The sequence below is a fragment of the Armigeres subalbatus genome, chromosome 2 (assembly GCF_024139115.2).
Source record: "Armigeres subalbatus isolate Guangzhou_Male chromosome 2, GZ_Asu_2, whole genome shotgun sequence".
In the NCBI taxonomy this organism is placed as follows: domain Eukaryota; kingdom Metazoa; phylum Arthropoda; class Insecta; order Diptera; family Culicidae; genus Armigeres; species Armigeres subalbatus.
In genome coordinates, this window is record NC_085140.1 from 8,347,012 (window position 1) to 8,365,947 (window position 18,936).

At 39.5% G+C, this 18,936-nt stretch overlaps 1 protein-coding gene across 2 annotated transcripts in view; it reads left to right on the forward strand.

The window, feature by feature from the left end:
- The window catches only part of LOC134217634 (autophagy-related protein 13 homolog), a 169,722-nt gene that overhangs the window by 126,746 nt on the left and 24,040 nt on the right, over window positions 1-18,936 (forward strand). The gene's annotated exons all lie outside the window — the stretch shown is intronic.

The window sequence follows — 18,936 nt, forward strand, 5'->3', positions numbered from 1 at the left end:
TAAAGAAGTCAAAAAGATATATTTCATGTCTGATGGAGCAGCGTCGCAGTACAAAAATCGTAAGAATTTTTCGAGCCTATGTCAATTTAAATCAATGTACGGAATTGATGCAGAATGGCATTTTTGCTACATCACATGGCAAAGGTCCTTGTGATGCTATTGGAGGAACAATAAAGCGCATGGCCACAAGAGCAAGTTTAGCCAAAGAACGTGAGCATCCAATTAAAACTGCGAAAGAACTTTTGATTGGGCAAATCGTAGAAAAGAAAAAGATTTAACCAAATTATCATTTTGTTTTACTACTACTGAAGAGTACGAAATAAAGGCTTCAGAGCTCAGCGAGCAATTTAATAACGCGAAAACGATCCAAGGAACCCAAAAATTTCACTGTTTCATTCCATTGTCGGAAAATAAAATTAAAGCAAAACTATACTCAAACTGTGCTGATAATAATTCAAAAGTGTTCGATATTTTAAAAATTTGAATAAAAATAAATAAAAAATAAATATTAATAAACTGTTTTCATAATATCATAACCCATACCAAAATTCAAACCCAAAACTCTTAGAGTTTCTATAACAACATTGTGTAACTGCCACATTTAATTTAATACTTAGGATAATATTAATTCATTTTTATTTATTTATACATATAATATTTATACATATAATATACATAATATCGATGAATACATAAATATGGAATATCATACAAACAACTTGTTTAACTCACGCAAGGCCCTTAACAATAAAATCAGCATCAAACTGCGATTCTTGGAAAAAAAATACACGGACATTTTTTTTTGTTTACTATATGTGAAAATTGTGAAATGTTTGAAATGTCATAACTTTTTTGTTTATTAGTTTACCATCACCAAATTTTTATGGTAGATAGCTAATATAATGGACCGTTTTCCCTAAAAATTACGTTCGAAAAAAGATAGGGTTTTGAGATATTTGAGTTTTTGTGACAAAATGATATTTTTAAAGGCAAAAAAATTTTTTTTTACTGTGCACATTTTCTTAAGAATCACCATTTAGTTGTCTAACTTTGCTGAAAAAATCATAACAATCGAACATTCCGTTTTTGCTGTGCAGCTTTTTAAATATTTTTGAACCATTTTCACATACACCCTTTTGAAAAGTTAGTCGTGACTCAATATGAAGATTTGATATCGAAAAATGACGATTTAGATGAAATTGAAAAACTGTGCAAAGTTTCAACTCAATAGAAAATCATGAATTAAAAATTTTCTTAAATTTTGATGCTGTTGCTTGGAATCGCTCATCAACAACATCGGTTTGACACTAAATAGTACCGGTTTGTTGGTTGCCTTGTTTAGGCAAACCAGATGTTGGTCACACGAAATGGAGCGACATTAGCTGTTTTATATTTTTACCTTAACTGTATTTCCAAATGAATTTCTTAAAAAAAAATACAAAGGAACCGTCTAATGATTTTTTTTAAATATATCTGAGGAAATATCCAAAGTATTTTACGAAGGAGACCCTAGAGAGAATTCCTGAACGAAATTGTGGAGGAAGTTCCGAAGGAATTCCTGAGGGAAATTACGAAGCATTTCTTAGGATGTCCTCTTTGAAGGAATTCATTTTGAAAGATTTTCCGAAGGAATACATACCTGAAGGAATTTTTGATCGAATGGCTGAAGCAATTTCTGGGTGATTATGCAAAACAGTTCTTGGAGGCATTTCCTGAAGAATTTTTCAAGTAATTTACTAGTCGGAGCTACAAAGCAAGACCATGCAGAAGGTGACTGGTTTCGATTCCCCGTCCGGTCAGGAAATTTTCAGGTTGGAATTTTTCTCGACTTCCCTGGGCAAAATGTATCATCGTGTTAGCCTCGTGATATACGAATGCAAAAATGGTAACTCGGCTCAGAAACCTCGCAGTTGAAAACTGTTGAAGTGCTTAACGAACACTAAGCTGCGAGGCGTCAATGTCCTAGTGGGGGATGTAATGCTGTCAACAAGAAGAAAAAGAAGACGAGAAAAAATGTTTTAAGACCAACAATATTTTTTTTTGAAAAACGAGTTTCGCAATATTTGAGTTCAAAATAATTTGTTTATCAATATTTATTTTTTTGAATTGATTATTTAGCTTTGTTTTAGTTTGTTTTTACCTGGATTTTTGGGAAAAATTTGACCATCGAATTTCAACAACGGGTAGTGCTCAAAAGTTTAATCTCCTCAAAAAAGTCCGCATGCAAAATTTCAGCTCAATCGTTTAGGGTTTGACCGAAGCGATCAAAGTTTGTCTTTTTTGAAACACGAAAATTTCCCGTACATGAAAATTTCAAAATCGAATTTGAAACGTAAAGATCTGGTGTTATATCGAAAACAAAATGTTTGGTAAAAACAAATGACTTTTTGGGATATGGAAATTTTTAAGAAATCGATTTTTTTATGTCAAATATCTCAGAAATGCATAAAACGTCGAGATCTGGTGTTACCCCGAAAAAAAAATTATTGGAAGATAATTGAGTTTTTGGGACTTCGAAAATTTTGCAGAACTAAAATTGATATAACACCACATCTCGACGTTTTATGCATTTCTAAGGCACGCGGCTTACAAAAAATATCGATCTCGAGAAAAAGTCTCAAAAATTTTCTATTTCCAAAGAGCCAATTTTCTTGAAAAAAAAAATCCGTTATAACATCAGATCTCGACGTTTCATGCATTTCTAAGACATTTGGCATCAAAAACAAAAATTTAAAATTCGAAAAATTTCCAAGCCCCGGTCATTTTTTTCATTTTTTTTTCAAGGTAACAATAGATCTCGACGTTTTATGCATTTCTAAGACATTTGGCATCAAATATAAAAATTCGATGTCGAAATCATCCTGTACACACCCTTATCTCCCCTCTTCTTGAGAAATTTTTGTGTTTCATACACTCAACGAAGTCCGATTGGGCTGAAATTTTGCATAGGGACTTTATTTTTCGAGGAGATGAAACTTTTGAGCACTACCCGTTTTTGAAATTCGAAAAGTCGATTTTCATTGGTACCCTAGTGGACACCCTGATAATGGATTGAGCGCTAGTCTGAGTTCCATGAGAGCGGACGCAGTACCAATTTGAGTACAAAATGTTTTTTTTCCTGAGGCGTCAACAGTGGAGTTCGTCTGAGTCCCATGAAGAAGATGAACGCAGTAACAGTTTGAGTACAAAATGGCCGATCTAATAGATTGAGCACTCGTTTGAGTCCCAGTATAAAGACAGGTACACCGTGTCCGACCAGAGGTCGTACAGACTGAACACTCAACTCCTAGCATGTGACAACGGACAGGAAACATAACACTCAGTGGACTAGTGGAGAATTGTTCAATCACAAAAAGTGTCCTCTTTACCGGGCGGGAAAAGAACCAACACATGCGTCTAGACGATTCACGTCGCTAACCGCACGGCCACGAAGTCCACCAGGCGCTCACAATGGATTGAGCGCTCGTCTGAGTCTCATGAGGACGAACGCAGTATCAAATTGAGTACAAAATGGGTGATCTAGGGCAAGCATAACGGATTAAGCGCTCGTCTAAATCCCATTAGGACGGACGCAGTATCAATTTGAGTGCAATATCCCGACCAGTTAGTCATAACAAAATTTTATCACAATTATATCAATATGTGTTACAAATAACAAAACTTGTAATAATTTTGTTATAAATTCCCTGTCAAAGTTGGAGGAAAGAAAATTTCATGATCGTCATAACATGATTATAACATAATGTGTTAGGTTTTTTTTTGTTCCGGAAAAAGAATTGCCTACATTTTTGGTAGATAGGAATTGGAAGAAAACGAAGGTACCAGCTTTCCACGCTAACCATAATGGCGGATGCCATAAATAAATCTGACAGTAACTGCTTCCGACGCCGAACCAGCGCCGAACTGGTTTCGACGCAGGTCGTATCTCAGCAACAGTTTTCACATTGTTTATTTACTTCTATGAGAATAGTCTGAAATCGACAAAATTGGAGGAAACTTTAGTATCGGAACAAACTTTTTTAAATTTATTAACTAACATCTTTTTTATGTTTTAGATCGAAGAAAAATTTCAATTCCTACACATTTACCGGTGCAGAGCAATTTGATTTAGTTTCATAACACAGATTCAACTATTCCCTGAGTGTTACGATTTAGCTGTTGGGAACTGCACCATGCATCTCCATTGTTCCGAAAATAAATTCGGGAGTCAGAATGAAGAGCATCCGCATTCAGCTCCGTGTTAATTAAATAAAAAACTTAGTAGGAGTATACTAATGTTGGTTGAAGCCTAATAGAACTCGTTACTGTAATTGTAACGAAGCTCATTGCCCGCTCCACCGACGTAATTTTTCTCACGCATACAAATAACGTTCTTGCGCATATATGTAAATATTTAGTGCAATTTTGTTACGCTATTCTGCGGTATTACATATTTCTTGTTCGCTATCGGTGGCCCCATCCTAAATTCCACTATTATACTTGTGCTTATTCTGCGTAGACCTTGTACAAGACGCAGAACAAGCATATGGCGCGCATTGTAGTTTTCCATGATGTTTATAACTGAAGGGTGGGGTCTAGAGCCTTAACTTCTTGAGATTGAAGTTGTTCGACAAGAAAGATGAAAACTATTCTTAACGAGATAATAATTTACTTGACAAAAATAATTATAAAAAACAATACGGTTTAAAACCCTTATGAATGTAGCGATGTTATTAATTTAAATAATAGTGTCCTCAAATTGCGAAACCTAATAAGGATGAGACGATATCAATATGCTCCTCCATATGTAACCGATGTCTAACGATGGGTCTACTCGAGGGATATGGCATCCAGAACAGCTATATTTTTGATCCAAAAACTTGATTATAGAACCACACTATAGAACCCATCGACCATTATCAATTATTATCTGGAATATCAACCAAACTTGGAAAAAAATCGACTCGACAATCGACCATTATATATTATCAAAAATTTATAAACTAACGTAGTTTTTATGTTCAAAATCGAACATATCAATTCGTGTAGGACATGCATACATACATAGTTACCGGTGCAAGGCTAGTTATTTTAGTTCCAGAACACAGATTCATCTATTATTAATAAATAATAAAAAATGTTTTCTTTTACCATAAGGCTAACAATCAATAATTTAAGGCCAATGCTTTTTATCACTATAGTTATAAAACAACTATACTTTTGACATATTTACTTAAAATTCTTATTCTAAAAAGTACTGTATGGTATACAAATAGCTCCTGCTCCTGTATATGGTGTACTCCATACGCAAAGTAAAAAGAAACCTTTTTCGACCATTCTGTAACTATTAAGTTTTTTTGTTTCGATTTAATTAACAGCTGATTGATGATGCTCTTCTTATTTTTGGAACAATGGAGATGCATGGTGCAGTTCCCAACAGCTGAATCAGAACACACAGGGAATAGTTGAATTTGTATTCTGAAACTAAATCAAATTGCTCTGCACCGGTAAATGTGTAGGAATTGAAATTTTTCTTCGATCTAAAACATAAAAAAGATGTTAGTTAATAAATTTAAAAAAGTTTGTTCCGATACTAAAGTTTCCTCCAATTTTGTCGATTTCAGACTATTCTCATAGAAGTAAATAAACAATGTGAAAACTGTTGCTGAGATACGACCTGCGTCGAAACCAGTTCGGCGCTGGTTCGGCGTCGGAAGCAGTTACTGTCAGATTTATTTATGGCATCCGCCATTATGGTTAGCGTGGAAAGCTGGATAACTTGAACCTACATTCAAAGTTGAAGCAGCAGGACAAAGTTAATTGCCTACATTATGGATAATCATAATCTTTTCAATAACATAATTTGTTACAGTATAAGATATTTTCACCGCGAGTTATATTTTTGTTCAAATCATAACATATTTAGCAATATTTTTGTTAACTAGAAGAGATTTTGTTACAATTTTTTGTTATTTTAACTACTAATGGTACATGTATTATAACAACCGCTATTATGAAAAAAAAAACTGCTGTAACAGAATAACAAGTTCTGATATATATCTACTGATCGGGATGGCGTTCATTGAGCGCTCGTTTGAGCCCATCCTTGGTTACTTTTTTTCAAGACAAGTAACTAGAAAAGTGGTTTTTGTTAGAATTTCGATCCTTCAAAGTAAAAATCCTCCTTAAACAGCTGCTTTGCCAAGAGGTGAGCCAGCCTAGGGCTGCAAACCTCTACAATAAATGCTGCTTTTTCGCTGACTTATCTCGACCCATCACAACTGCATGTCTGATTGGCGGTAAAAAAAATTATCAATTCTAATTTTTCCACTCATCGTTTCAGTGTATGAGAAAGGCAATCTTTCCCATGGCTTTTTTTTTTTAAATATCTAATCTAAAAAGTTTGCTATAAAAATCCATACTATTTTATCGTTGATAAATTCAACAAATACCTATTTACTGTTATGATAATAACCGCTTCGGAATAACAAATCATTATCAAAGGCTTCATTGCCTGTTTTGTGTGTGCATCGGAAAAATTTCAACTCATTAGAGACTATCGATTGGATCATTGTTATTTCGGGAAAGAGTAACATTGAATGCAAAATGCTTATGTGTTATCTACAGATAAAATGACTTGTTCAGTAAGATTAGATTTAAAAAATACATCACATAGTTCAAAGAACCTCTCTAGCTTGCACCTGTTTTATTTTTGGTTTTTGATTTCACCTAAATTTGAAAACTGCTGAACCAAATATATTATTCGCTAATACTACGGAAACTGCAAATGTAGATTTTTTTTTTGAGTTTTTAGATCTTAGGAAACGTTTTTGTAGATTAACATATTACAAACAAAAATTTGTGAAACTAGAAGTAACTTGTCTACACCTAAGTAAAATATGATCTGATTTTTTTTTGCCTAAAAATTATAGTACATTAAAGCACCTGTTTTTTAGAAAGCCAAATATCATTCGTATTGTTTTCTTCATATTATTCCACCCATACATGTTATTCATGATTACAATCAATAATAATCACTTAATCGTGTTGTAATCAAGCTACCCACTTTTCGGTACATTTATTATTCATCGCTTACTGCTCATTTGTTCTCCTTGTTTTATCTTTTTGTGCTGCCAACAGTCGTCAATGATTACCATGGTGGATTGTATGCAGCTACTGTGGTAGCGTGGACTTAGAGTGGGCTGGCCTATAAAGACGGGCTATGAGAAATGTGTTCATCTGATATTATTGGCGTTGCGTTGCATTGTAGTAACGGAGTATTTCGTAGATTGCATATTGATAGCTGTCATGTATATTTTTTAACTTTCTTACTCCAATTGCAATGGGTTACTATTTGGGATTTAATATCACCCAATTGAAGGTCAGAAATGATAAAGCATGAAAGCTACCATTGCCGGCCACGCCTATCTTCTCCGTTACTGGGGAAGGGAATAAACTGATGATACACCCAACCGGCGGTTGTTAGATTTTCTAACAATTCTGTATAAGAATCTACCAACACCTGTATAAGAACTGGGCATATGCGAAATTGTTAGATTCTTATACAATATTTGTATAAGAATCTAGCAATTTCGCATATGCCCAGTTCTTATACAGGTTTTGGTAGATTCTTATACAGAATTGTTGGAAAATCTAACAACCGCCGGTTGGGTGTATGACATCCACTTAACGAGAGGCCAGCGAATTATCGATGCCCTCATAGAAGTCAAGGAGTTGGATAGTTCGTTGGGAATATAGTTTAAGAATATCATCATGAGCAAATGATATTATAAACGAAGGGAGTGACCATGCTATGGAAATTTTAGTCACTCCCTTGTTGATTTTTTTTGTGTTTATAAAACTATCCAAAATTATTCCATTACTATGTCATAACTTTTCATACGAGGGTTTACTTTTAATCGCATTCCCGTGGAAAAAAAAATTAAATCTTACAGATAGGTGCAAACATACAAGCACGTCCTCTTGAACACATCGCTCGATCCAGCTTGATAAGCATTTTGCAAAACAAATATTCCGTGTGAAATCATTCAACAAAAGCATCTCTTTCCCAACAACCGCCTGCAACCGGTTGAGAAACGTGACTCGAGTCTCGGCCGTAGTTTTCCACTTTGTCGAGAAAGAAAACATTCCCTTCATTATTAATGTCAAAAGTCAATATAAATAAATATGTAAGCCCATCAAGCCCAGCACACTGTGCAACAGAAGATGAAGCGATCGTAAAATGGCCAAAACGATACCAGGTAGCCAATATAACTTTCACCGTATTGATGCTATAGTCTTCAAACGTTATGTCAAATCAAGACACTACAACACTAACGTCGGCCTTGCTTTTGAGGTCGAAATACGTATCAGTTAAGATTAGAAAGTGGCGGAATAAAATGGAATACTACTAACTTGTCTTATGACAAGTGAAGACATAAAAGCTTAATAAAAATCCGTAATATATTAGTCTTATCCACAAATCTTAGTTTCTAAATAAGTAATTACGATTAAATACAGGCGGTAATGTAGTTACTTTTTTTTAGTCAATATTCTATAGTGCATTGATGGCGGTGCGGTGTCAAAGAATCGGTCACCTGACGGGCTTCCTCATCTCAAGTGGCTCTTCTCGTCATTCCCGGTGACAGCAATGTGAATAACAATGCAAAAAGTACACACCCACCCCGGACAAATTCACGTGAAATGCCATCCTCGTGCCCATTTGGTGACGATAATTTCCATTCCTGCTGGTATATTGATTGTTTCTCGAGTACTATTTCGTTGCGGCGTATGTGCATTAAGGAAAAAAAAAGTCTGCTTTATTTTAACATTAGTTTACGTTTTATTTGCAAAAGTTCCAGCAGATTTCGCGAAAGCTGACGAAAAATCTTCTGTTCGAAAAATTGAGGAATTTTGCACAAAGGTACGTCGGAATGCAAAGTCATTAGAGATTTCACTACATCGCGAACATCGGGGGAGACGGAACGAGTTGGAAGCTCATATGCGGCAACGATCCGGTCAGTTGAATGAGATGTTTGCATATTGATTGATCGATTGTGTAGATGAAAAACTGACAGAATTATTGTTTTTCTCGAGTGCTTACTCGGTTATTGCCGCGCTGCGGTTTGAAGGGATGATGGTTGCAAATGCACCGACGAAGCGAGTCTTGAAAGCACCCAACAAAATAATTAACTTGGTAATAAATTTTGTTTATGGCTTTTTCGAATAGTGTTACGAATACGAGATTGTATTATTTATTATATGATTTTAATAATTTCAACTGTAAGAACGCCTTCAATGTCTTGTACTCTCATTCAAGTCAAAACAACGTAATTAAAGCTTATCTTATCTTTTAAGTTTTCAATATTCTATATTGATGCTCAAAAATGTAAAATATTTCAGGATCCTAAGGAGTTTTCTTCTTGCATCTAACACATATTTTGATGACACACCATTTCCTATAAATAAATTGTAACGATTTTTTATATTCAAAGAAGTACTTATTTCAAATGCATTACAAAGGAAGCTTGGTGATATGAGTTCATACACAAAAGCTAAGAAACTGTGAAGCTCGAGATCTCTTTAGAGAACCCGTAAAAGCAATCGAAGGGGCACATACTGTACCACTCTCCTCGTTTTTGCACGGCCAGGTGGAAAGGGTTCGGGCGATGGTGACGCACGTATCCGTTGGGCCGGTGCCAGAGGCCAGTTGTAACCAGTTCGGGTTGCAATTGCAAAGAATGAAAACTGTGTGGTAATGCCTCAAGTACTAAACAAACATTGAAACTATGTGAGTTATAGTTCATTCCTGTATCTTGTTATTGCGACTTTATTTATTATTGTAGTGGTCACAAATCACCTATTGATTAGGTTTCTAGAGATGATATTTGTTTCGACAAACTGTTTCATGTCTATGTCCTTCATTTTGCAGGAATTAATTACACACTTTGAGCGTGCTCACTAGGAGTTAACTTTGTGAAATCAGTTTGGCGAATGGCATCTAAGGTTTGATTTGTCCAAATTAGACACCTTTATCGAAACGCTGGCAGCGGCGGATAGGAAACCAGTAACTGACTGTTGGTAATTCATTGCATAATTTTGTCAAAGACCATAAAATGTGCATGTCAGAACTCATTGCGCTTCGCTCCTGTTATGCATTCCTTTCGGGTCTTGTTTTTATGCAACAGTTATGCAGGAAGCCGTAGCGAATAATTGAAACAACAAACTATGTGTTAAGCTAATTGGCTTACACATTTTTGTAGCGAAGAGCCGACATTTCTGAACTTGGCCGTCCAATCATTCTTCTGGTTCAGTTCTGTATTGACTCACATGTTGGTTTGCTGCTAAATGATAATATCACTTGTGGCTATTTTCATCTGGCACACAGCAATGTTGACATTAGGGAAGCTTGTTATCGCTGTTGACATGGCCTGCAGCAGTTTGCAGTATGAATGTGCAATAAACAACTTTTCCCTTCGAGGAGTACGGGGAGACACTTTTCCTCTGATGTGAAGTATGGCGCCAACGTGAACAACACGATCGGTGGTTAGTCGTAGCAGCGTCCATCCGGGATTTGCTTTGAAACTTGAAATTTACGACTTTCAGGTTGACAATATGGTATGAATATGCATTGTTTGACAAGCCTTTTATTGGAAATATTCTAGGAACTTACAATCAAACATACCATGGTTTATCAAGAGGCTTAAATTGATTGCCGGCATGTACCATGTACCATTGTTTTCAGATAAGCTTTTTATAGAGCAAACAAATGACTGCTTCATGATAATTACTTCAGAATCAATGGGACTTCAAATAACTTAGTCGATAAAGGCCCAGTACTACCAAGCCGGAGGTTTTGGAACAAGTATAAGGGAACTTTTGAGTTGAATATTTTCTCGATTTCTCTACTTATGAAGTATTATTGTACTTGCCATAAATATACAAAGTTTTGCATTGGTTGGCATCGAAGGCTCTCAATTAATAATTGGGGGAGTCCATATAGAACACTGGTCTGATCAATCCTTGAATAAAGTGTAAATAAAGTCTGAGCAGACGTTCTAATACCAGAGATTATTAATTCCACCACTTGATAAACTTAACAACTTAACAGATACATATTTTGACCTTAATAGTCTCTGTAATTTTTTTCGTACTTGATTCGAGTTTAAAAACAGTTTGTTTTTGGAGTGAACTTATAGTCTTTCAGTAACCTTAGTGTACGAAAAAGTCAAAAATACTTTATGATTATTAAATAAATAATAGCACACAAATATTGTACACTCCCAACTTCATTAGCTTAAATCAACAAAAAGGTGTTGCCTTAATCGAAATGCAACGTATCATGTTATAGCAATCCTCATTATTATAATCATCCACGGTATCTCCGTTTCCAATGACCAGTTAGGCCATAGGCGATCATCATCATCTTCGTCGCCTGGCGATCGCGAATACACACCCAGGCAATAGGTCGGTGCGTATCGATGTAATTGAATAAAACCGTTTATTTACAACGACTCACGGCTCTGCCTTTGACCATAATGGCACTAATAACTTTGGGCGTGGGACACGGCCTTCCTTGTCGCCTCATCATCACCATCAGCTAGGCGATGAAATCCGGTGGATTGAGCGAAGGTTGGAAAAACAATCGACACCTTCTGCAGCGGCGAAGCGCAAGTGGATGCTGCACAACAAAATGTTTCAGTAGCTTGTTTGACCTGATCGATCGGGTGGTGCCACTCCTTCACTCGTCCGATCCATCCTACTGGTGATGTTGTTTACTTTTCTATTTTTGAAACCAACTATCGTTTTGGGCTTGCGTGGGAAACCTCTCTCGGCACATGAGTGAAAGGCTGCAGCTCACTTGGGTGGTAATCTAGTTACAAAATCAAAAGCCACCTTAATGAAGGTAGGAAAAATGCAGCTGAGTTTAATGGCACGAGATCCATAGTTACCTCTATGAGAAGATATTTGATTATGAAGTTGTTGGAGTACATCCAAATAATATATGAAACATACAATTGAAACTAATTCTAAATTAAAAGGTGTGGAAAATGATATATGATGTATAGAACAGCTATTCGTAACCTCTTACGTGAGTGGAACCACGAGGATTTTTTAATGCAACTGATTTAAACAATATTAAAATAATATAGTTGGCATTTGTACCACCACTCAAAAATATGCAGTCTAATTTTTACTAATTTATATTCGTTTTCAACTTTTATTTACGAGGAAAAATGTTATGATGAAACTGGAGTATGTAGGGGGAAAGACGGCTTTGGCAGGTTTTGTTCTATTATTGGCAGGGGGGTTTTTGTCGACCAAATTTTATGAAATTTGGCCACAATATTCTTTGATATGCAAAAAATATTTAGGCCAAATTTGAGCCTGCCAATAATAGAACAAAACCTGCCAAAGCCGTCATTCCCCCTACTTTGAAAATGAATTATTGGCAATGGCTGATTTCTTCCCGCCGCTTCCACATCCAGGCGCTATCGTATATGCGCAAATAGCCAGCATGAGTTAAGCAACAGAAATTTGTATGGCGAAAGACATCTAACGCGGTTTTCTCAATATTAGGAACTTTTTATGAAAAACTATTTGGTACCGGTTATGTAGGAAGGTGTCCGCTAATACGCCTACCAAATGTTTTTTCGATGAAGGTGCTTAATTTTGAGAAATCGAACCTTAGATGTCTCTCGCCCTACTGATTTCAGAATGTTATCTCCTAGTGTGCCGTTGTAAGCACGCTCAAGGCAGGCGATTCATTAAAACTCAATCTTTTCGATGAAATAGTTTTTCGTACAATCTGCATGGAATTTTTAAATTTTTAAAATCGATGTGTTTACTTAATCAATAGGAAAAATGTTATGATAAGACTGTATAAAAAAAGAAAATCATTCTGAAGAACCGATTTGATAAATAAATTGTGTACGCAAAAAAATATATCGGATTTCGCGAATGTTCTGCGTCCTACCTGAAACACGTCCGATCTCGCACCAATTAGTTTATTATATTCTGGCTTGCGTTTGCTTCTTTGGCTTCGATTTTCAAGAGGACCATTGCTCGGTGCTTCCTCCAATTCATTAGCAATACGCGTCTTTGTGGAGCTAGTGACACCTTCATCTAATATTGTACTTCTTGTATTGACTGGATTGCAAGAGATCAGAAGTTTTGCATGATTGATGTGGCGATCAAATTTTACTCCCGTGGATGAATTCTTTAGGATAATAAAAGTTCCATTTACAACGACTACATGAGGTTGTGGATTGAAATTTGTCTCCAAACTGTTTCGTTTTCCTAAATTTTCAACAACAACATGATCTCTAACATCAATTTTGGATTCCTGTACACTTCTTTTTTGTCCCCTTATACCATCTTCTTTTTCTTTATTTGTTTTGTCAAAACCTCTCAACAGCTTTGAATGGTCATTTGTTACTGCATGAAGCGTTATACGATAAGCTAATAATTCTATAGAATATGAAAAAAAAATTAAAATCTTGAAAATGAAAAGTCAATTCATTTTTATTTTAATAGTTCAATTTAACCTGTAAATCATTTTTCCATATTTCCCGCTATGCTTATTTTCACCATATTCAACAAAGTTCTATTATGTCGTTCAACTAAACCATTATGGAACGGGGCATAGACGAAACTTCGACACATCTATACGTGCACATTGCATTGCTCTGTCTCCGAACAACGGTTACTTAACCCATAAAACATCGGACTTGTTCTGCTGAACAAGATCCACGAAACTGTTTGATGGAGTTCAGCTTTCCAATGGAGACTCTCGCACCATTGACTGGCAGATCGTAGCCAAGAAATTCTATCTCCTCAACACATTCAATAGTTTTGTCATTATTCAAAAAACGTTTTTCTCTGCAGAACGTTTCTTCGCCAAATTTGTTCTGTATTTGAGAGTTTCTCGATCTGGTGCATGTTGTAAAATGTCGTCGATATAAATTATTAGCCGTGGCATACCCGCTAGTATTGTTTCCATGCATTTTAGAAATAATTCAGGAGCATGGAATCCTAGCTTGATGTCAAATTTTGTAAAGTATTCGCTGCCTTTTAGAATAGAAACCATTTGTTCCAAAGGGCAATGGGCGAACTTCTCTAACAATCGCTTTGTTTGCTTCCCTTAAATCGATAATAATTCTAACTCCATCTGCATTTTTCCTTTTAGTCAGCATGCTGCAGGGTTACCTTCTCAAGGGGAATCGGTATGCGTTTATAGGCTTGCCGCATTGGCGATATCGGTTTTATCTATTTTAACACATGCCGTCATATCTACATACTCCTTTTTTATTTTTATTACTGAACAAATTAAAATAAAATGTAATTCTCACCTTTGATACAAAGCAAAGTTGAGAGATTTCAGCACACCTTCTAAATTTAATTTTAGCTTCCTAGCCTCTTGAAAGGATGCTTTTGCACCTGTTGAAGTAATGCATCTGGAGGAGGCTTCCGAGCCTCTTGGAAAGGAGGCTTCCGAGCCTCTTGGAAAGGAGGCTTCCGAGCCTCTTGAAAGGAGGCTTCCGAGCCTCTTTAAAGGAGGCTTCCGAGCCTCTTGGAAGGAGGCTTCCGAGCCTCTTGGAAGGAGGCTTCCGAGCCTCTTGGAAGGAGGCTTCCGAGCCTCTTGGAAGGAGGCTTCCGAGCCTCTTGAAAGGAGGCGTCCGAGCCTCTTGAAAGGAGGCGTCCGAGCCTCTTGAAAGGAGGCGTCCGAGCCTCTTGAAAGGAGGCGTCCGAGCCTCTTGAAAGGAGGCGTCCGAGCCTCTTGAAAGGAGGCGTCCGAGCCTCTTGAAAGGAGGCGTCCGAGCCTCTTGGAAGGAGGCTTCTGAACCTGGTAAAGTAATGCTTCTAAACCTGTTGGAAGAAGGCTTCCGAGTCTCTTGAAAGGAGGCTTCCGAGCCTCTTGAAAGGAGGCGTCCGAGCCTCTTGAAAGGAGGCGTCCGAGCCTCTTGAAAGGAAGCGTCTGAGCCTCTTGAAAGGAGGCGTCTGAGTTTTCTTGAAAGGAGGCGTCTGAGCCTCTTGAAAGGAGGCGTCTGAGCCTCTTGAAAGGAGGCGTCTGAGCCTCTTGAAAGGAGGCGTCTGAGTTTTCTTGAAAGGAGGCGTCTGAGCCTCTTGAAAGGAGGCGTCTGAGCTTTCTGAAAGGAGGCGTCTGAGCCTCTTGAAAGGAGGCGTCTGAGCCTCTTGAAAGGAGGCGTCTGAGTTTCTTGAAAGGAGGCGTCTGAGCCTCTTGAAAGGAGGCGTCTGAGCTCTTGAAAGGAGGCGTCTGAGCCTCTTGAAAGGAGGCGTCTGAGCCTCTTGAAAGGAGGCGTCTGAGCCTCTTGAAAGGAGGCGTCTGAGCCTCTTGAAAGGAGGCGTCTGAGCCTCTTGAAAGGAGGCGTCTGAGTTTTCTTGAAAGGAGGCGTCTGAGCCTCTTGAAAGGAGGCGTCTGAGCCTCTTGAAAGGAGGCGTCTGAGCCTCTTGAAAGGAGGCGTCTGAGCCTCTTGAAAGGAGGCGTCTGAGTTTCTTGAAAGGAGGCGTCTGAGCTCTTGAAAGGAGGCGTCTGAGCCTCTTGAAAGGAGGCGTCTGAGCCTCTTGAAAGGAGGCGTCTGAGTTTTCTTGAAAGGAGGCGTCTGAGCTCTTGAAAGGAGGCGTCTGAGCCTCTTGAAAGGAGGCGCCTGAGCCTTCTTGAAAGGAGGCGTCTGAGCCTCTTGAAAGGAGGCGTCTGAGCCTCTTGAAAGGAGGCGTCTGAGTTTTCTTGAAAGGAGGCGTCTGAGCTCTTGAAAGGAGGCGTCTGAGTTTTCTTGAAAGGAGGCGTCTGAGCCTCTTGAAAGGAGGCGTCTGAGGCCTCTTGAAAGGAGGCGTCTGAGCCTCTTGAAAGGAGGCGTCTGAGCCTCTTGAAAGGAGGCGTCTGAGCCTCTTGAAAGGAGGCGTCCGAGCCTCTTGAAAGGAGGCGTCCGAGCCTCTTGAAAAGCGGCGTCCGAGCCTCTTGAAAGGAGGCTTCCGAGCCTCTTGAAAAGAGGCGTCCGAGCCTCTTGAAAGGAGGCTTCCCAGCCTCTTGAAAGGAGGCTTCCCAGCCTCTTGAAAGGAGGCTTCCCAGCCTCTTGAAAGGAGGCTTCCCAGCCTCTTGAAAGGAAGCTTCCCAGCCTCTTGAAAGGAGGCTTCCCAGCCTCTTGAAAGGAAGCTTCCCAGCCTCTTGAAAGGAGGCTTCCCAGCCTCTTGAAAGGAGGCTTCCCAGCCTCTTGAAAGGAGGCTTCCCAGCCTCTTGAAAGGAGGCTTCCCAGCCTCTTGAAAGGAGGCTTCCCAGCCTCTTGAAAGGAGGCTTCCCAGCCTCTTGAAAGGAGGCTTCCCAGCCTCTTGAAAGGAGGCTTCCCAGCCTATTGAAAGGAGGCTTCCCAGCCTATTGAAAGGAGGCTTCCCAGCCTATTGAAAGGAGGCTCTAGAGCCTCTTGAAAGGAGGCTTTCGAGCCTCTTGAAAGGAGGCTTTCGAGCCTCTTGAAAGGAGGCTTTCGAGCCTCTTGAAAGAAGGCTTCCGAGCCTCTTGAAAGGAGGCTTCCCAGCCTCTTGAAAGGAGGCTTCCCAGCCTCTTGAAAGGAAGCTTCCGAGCCTCTTGAAAGGAGGCTTCCCAGCCTCTTGAAAGGAGGCTTCCCAGCCTCTTGAAAGGAGGCTTCCCAGCCTCTTGAAAGGAGGCTTCCCAGCCTCTTGAAAGGAGGCTTCCCAGCCTCTTGAAAGGAGGCTTCCCAGCCTCTTGAAAGGAGGCTTCCCAGCCTCTTGAAAGGAGGCTTCCCAGCCTCTTGAAAGGAGGCTTCCCAGCGTCTTGAAAGGAGGCTTCCCAGCCTCTTGAAAGGAGGCTTCCCAGCCTCTTGAAAGGAGGCTTCCGAGCCTCTTGAAAGGAGGCTTCCGAGCCTCTTGAAAGGAGGCTTCCCAGCCTCTTGAAAGGAGGCTTCCCAGCCTCTTGAAAGGAGGCTTCCCAGCCTCTTGAAAGGAGGCTTCCCAGCCTCTTGAAAGGAGGCTTCCCAGCCTCTTGAAAGGAGGCTTCCCAGCCTCTTGAAAGGAGGCTTCCCAGCCTCTTGAAAGGAGGCTTCCCAGCCTCTTGAAAGGAGGCTTCCCAGCCTCTTGAAAGGAGGCTTCCCAGCCTCTTGAAAGGAGGCTTCCCAGCCTCTTGAAAGGAGGCTTCCCAGCCTCTTGAAAGGAGGCTTCCCAGCCTCTTGAAAGGAGGCTTCCCAGCCTCTTGAAAGGAGGCTTCCCAGCCTCTTGAAAGGAGGCTTCCCAGCCTCTTGAAAGGAGGCTTCCCAGCCTCTTGAAAGGAGGCTTCCCAGCCTCTTGAAAGGAGGCTTCCCAGCCTCTTGAAAGGAGGCTTCCCAGCCTCTTGAAAGGAGGCTTCCCAGCCTCTTGAAAGGAGGCTTCCCAGCCTCTTGAAAGGAGGCTTCCCAGCCTCTTGAAAGGAGGCTTCCCAGCCTCTTGAAAGGAGGCTTCCCAGCCTCTTGAAAGGAGGCTTCCCAGCCTCTTGAAAGGAGGCTTCATAGCCTCTTGAAAGGAGGCTTCCCAGCCTCTTGAAAGAAGGCTTCCCAGTCTCTTGAAAGGAGGCTTCCCAGCCTGTTGAAAGGAGGCTTCCGAGCCTCTTGAAAGGAGGCTTCCGAGCCTCTTGAAAGGAGGCTTCCGAGCCTTGACGAGTGGGTCCCAATTTTTTTTTGGTTTCGGTAATATGGCGAATATTTCTTTCTTGTGCTTCTGGCAAATATTCACTCTAACTTTCACCTACTGAGTAACTGAGTAAAATTGTATTGCCATCTCTTTTCTTCCCACGGAAATTTTACTCAATTTGCGTCAAAAGCAGGATTACTCATAGTTTTGAGTTGTCCTGCTTTTGACGGAAATTGAGTAAAATTCAGTATCGTAGACGAGTTCGTACAATTCCATTTAATTCCACCACTTGATTGTACCTTTGACAGATACGTATTTCGACCTCAACAGTAAGGCCGTCTTCAGTGTCTCGTACTTGACTCGACTTGACTCTAGTCAAGTACGAAACACTAAGACGGCCTTACTGTTGAGGTCAAAAAACGTATCTGTCAAAGGTACAATCAAGTGGTATGGAATTCTACGAAATCGTCTTACCATATTACGAACTTATAAATACTTACATATGTAAGTATAAAAGTAATGTACATAGTATAAAAATAGTATTCTGTGCCTATTACGCGTAGTCTATCGTATACATAATCATATTTGAATGAAATAACAACTTTTCCGTAGTACTTATGCGATAATGTGTTAAAAAGTTATGCAATAAATTCATATCATATCGCATTGTTACTAAAGCATCATAAACAAATCAATAAAACAAATGAAAGCGTCAACTGCATACCACCCTCCAAACGAATACTTTCCCTCCCCCAAGATCGTCAAATTGATCTGTTTACAGCTTTCCTACCGTCACATCGAGCAGGCGGCGGCATTCCGCCACATATTTTATAATTTACCAGGCGACGAGCCCCAAGATCTGTCTCGCATATCGCCATCACATCATTATAAAAACATACCATCGCCCAGAGGCAGACCAGTAGTAGCTCCTCTACTACAACTTTGATGGCACACTAAAACCCCCCAAAGTCGACGCCTCAGGCTCGCACACATCGCGACGACGACGACGTTCGACCGTTTAAAATGCGTTTATGTGGCGTAATGATCAGCGATTTATTTTCGTCCCATACTACCAACGCATGCCGTACAAATGGGCGCCATCATCGAATTCCTCTGTACCACACTTTGTGTGGTGGTGTTCGACGGCAGAATTGCATACGTTGCAACGCGAGCGAGTCGTCCCACCATCATCAGTGGGCAACGATGGGGGCGTCCGCGACCTACAGAAGGGTGTTCTGTATACTCGGGGGGTGTTGTTGGGGTTTCCCATACTAACCAAAGACGCGCGCGTTGTTCGCGTCGCGACGAGAGAGACTCGGCATT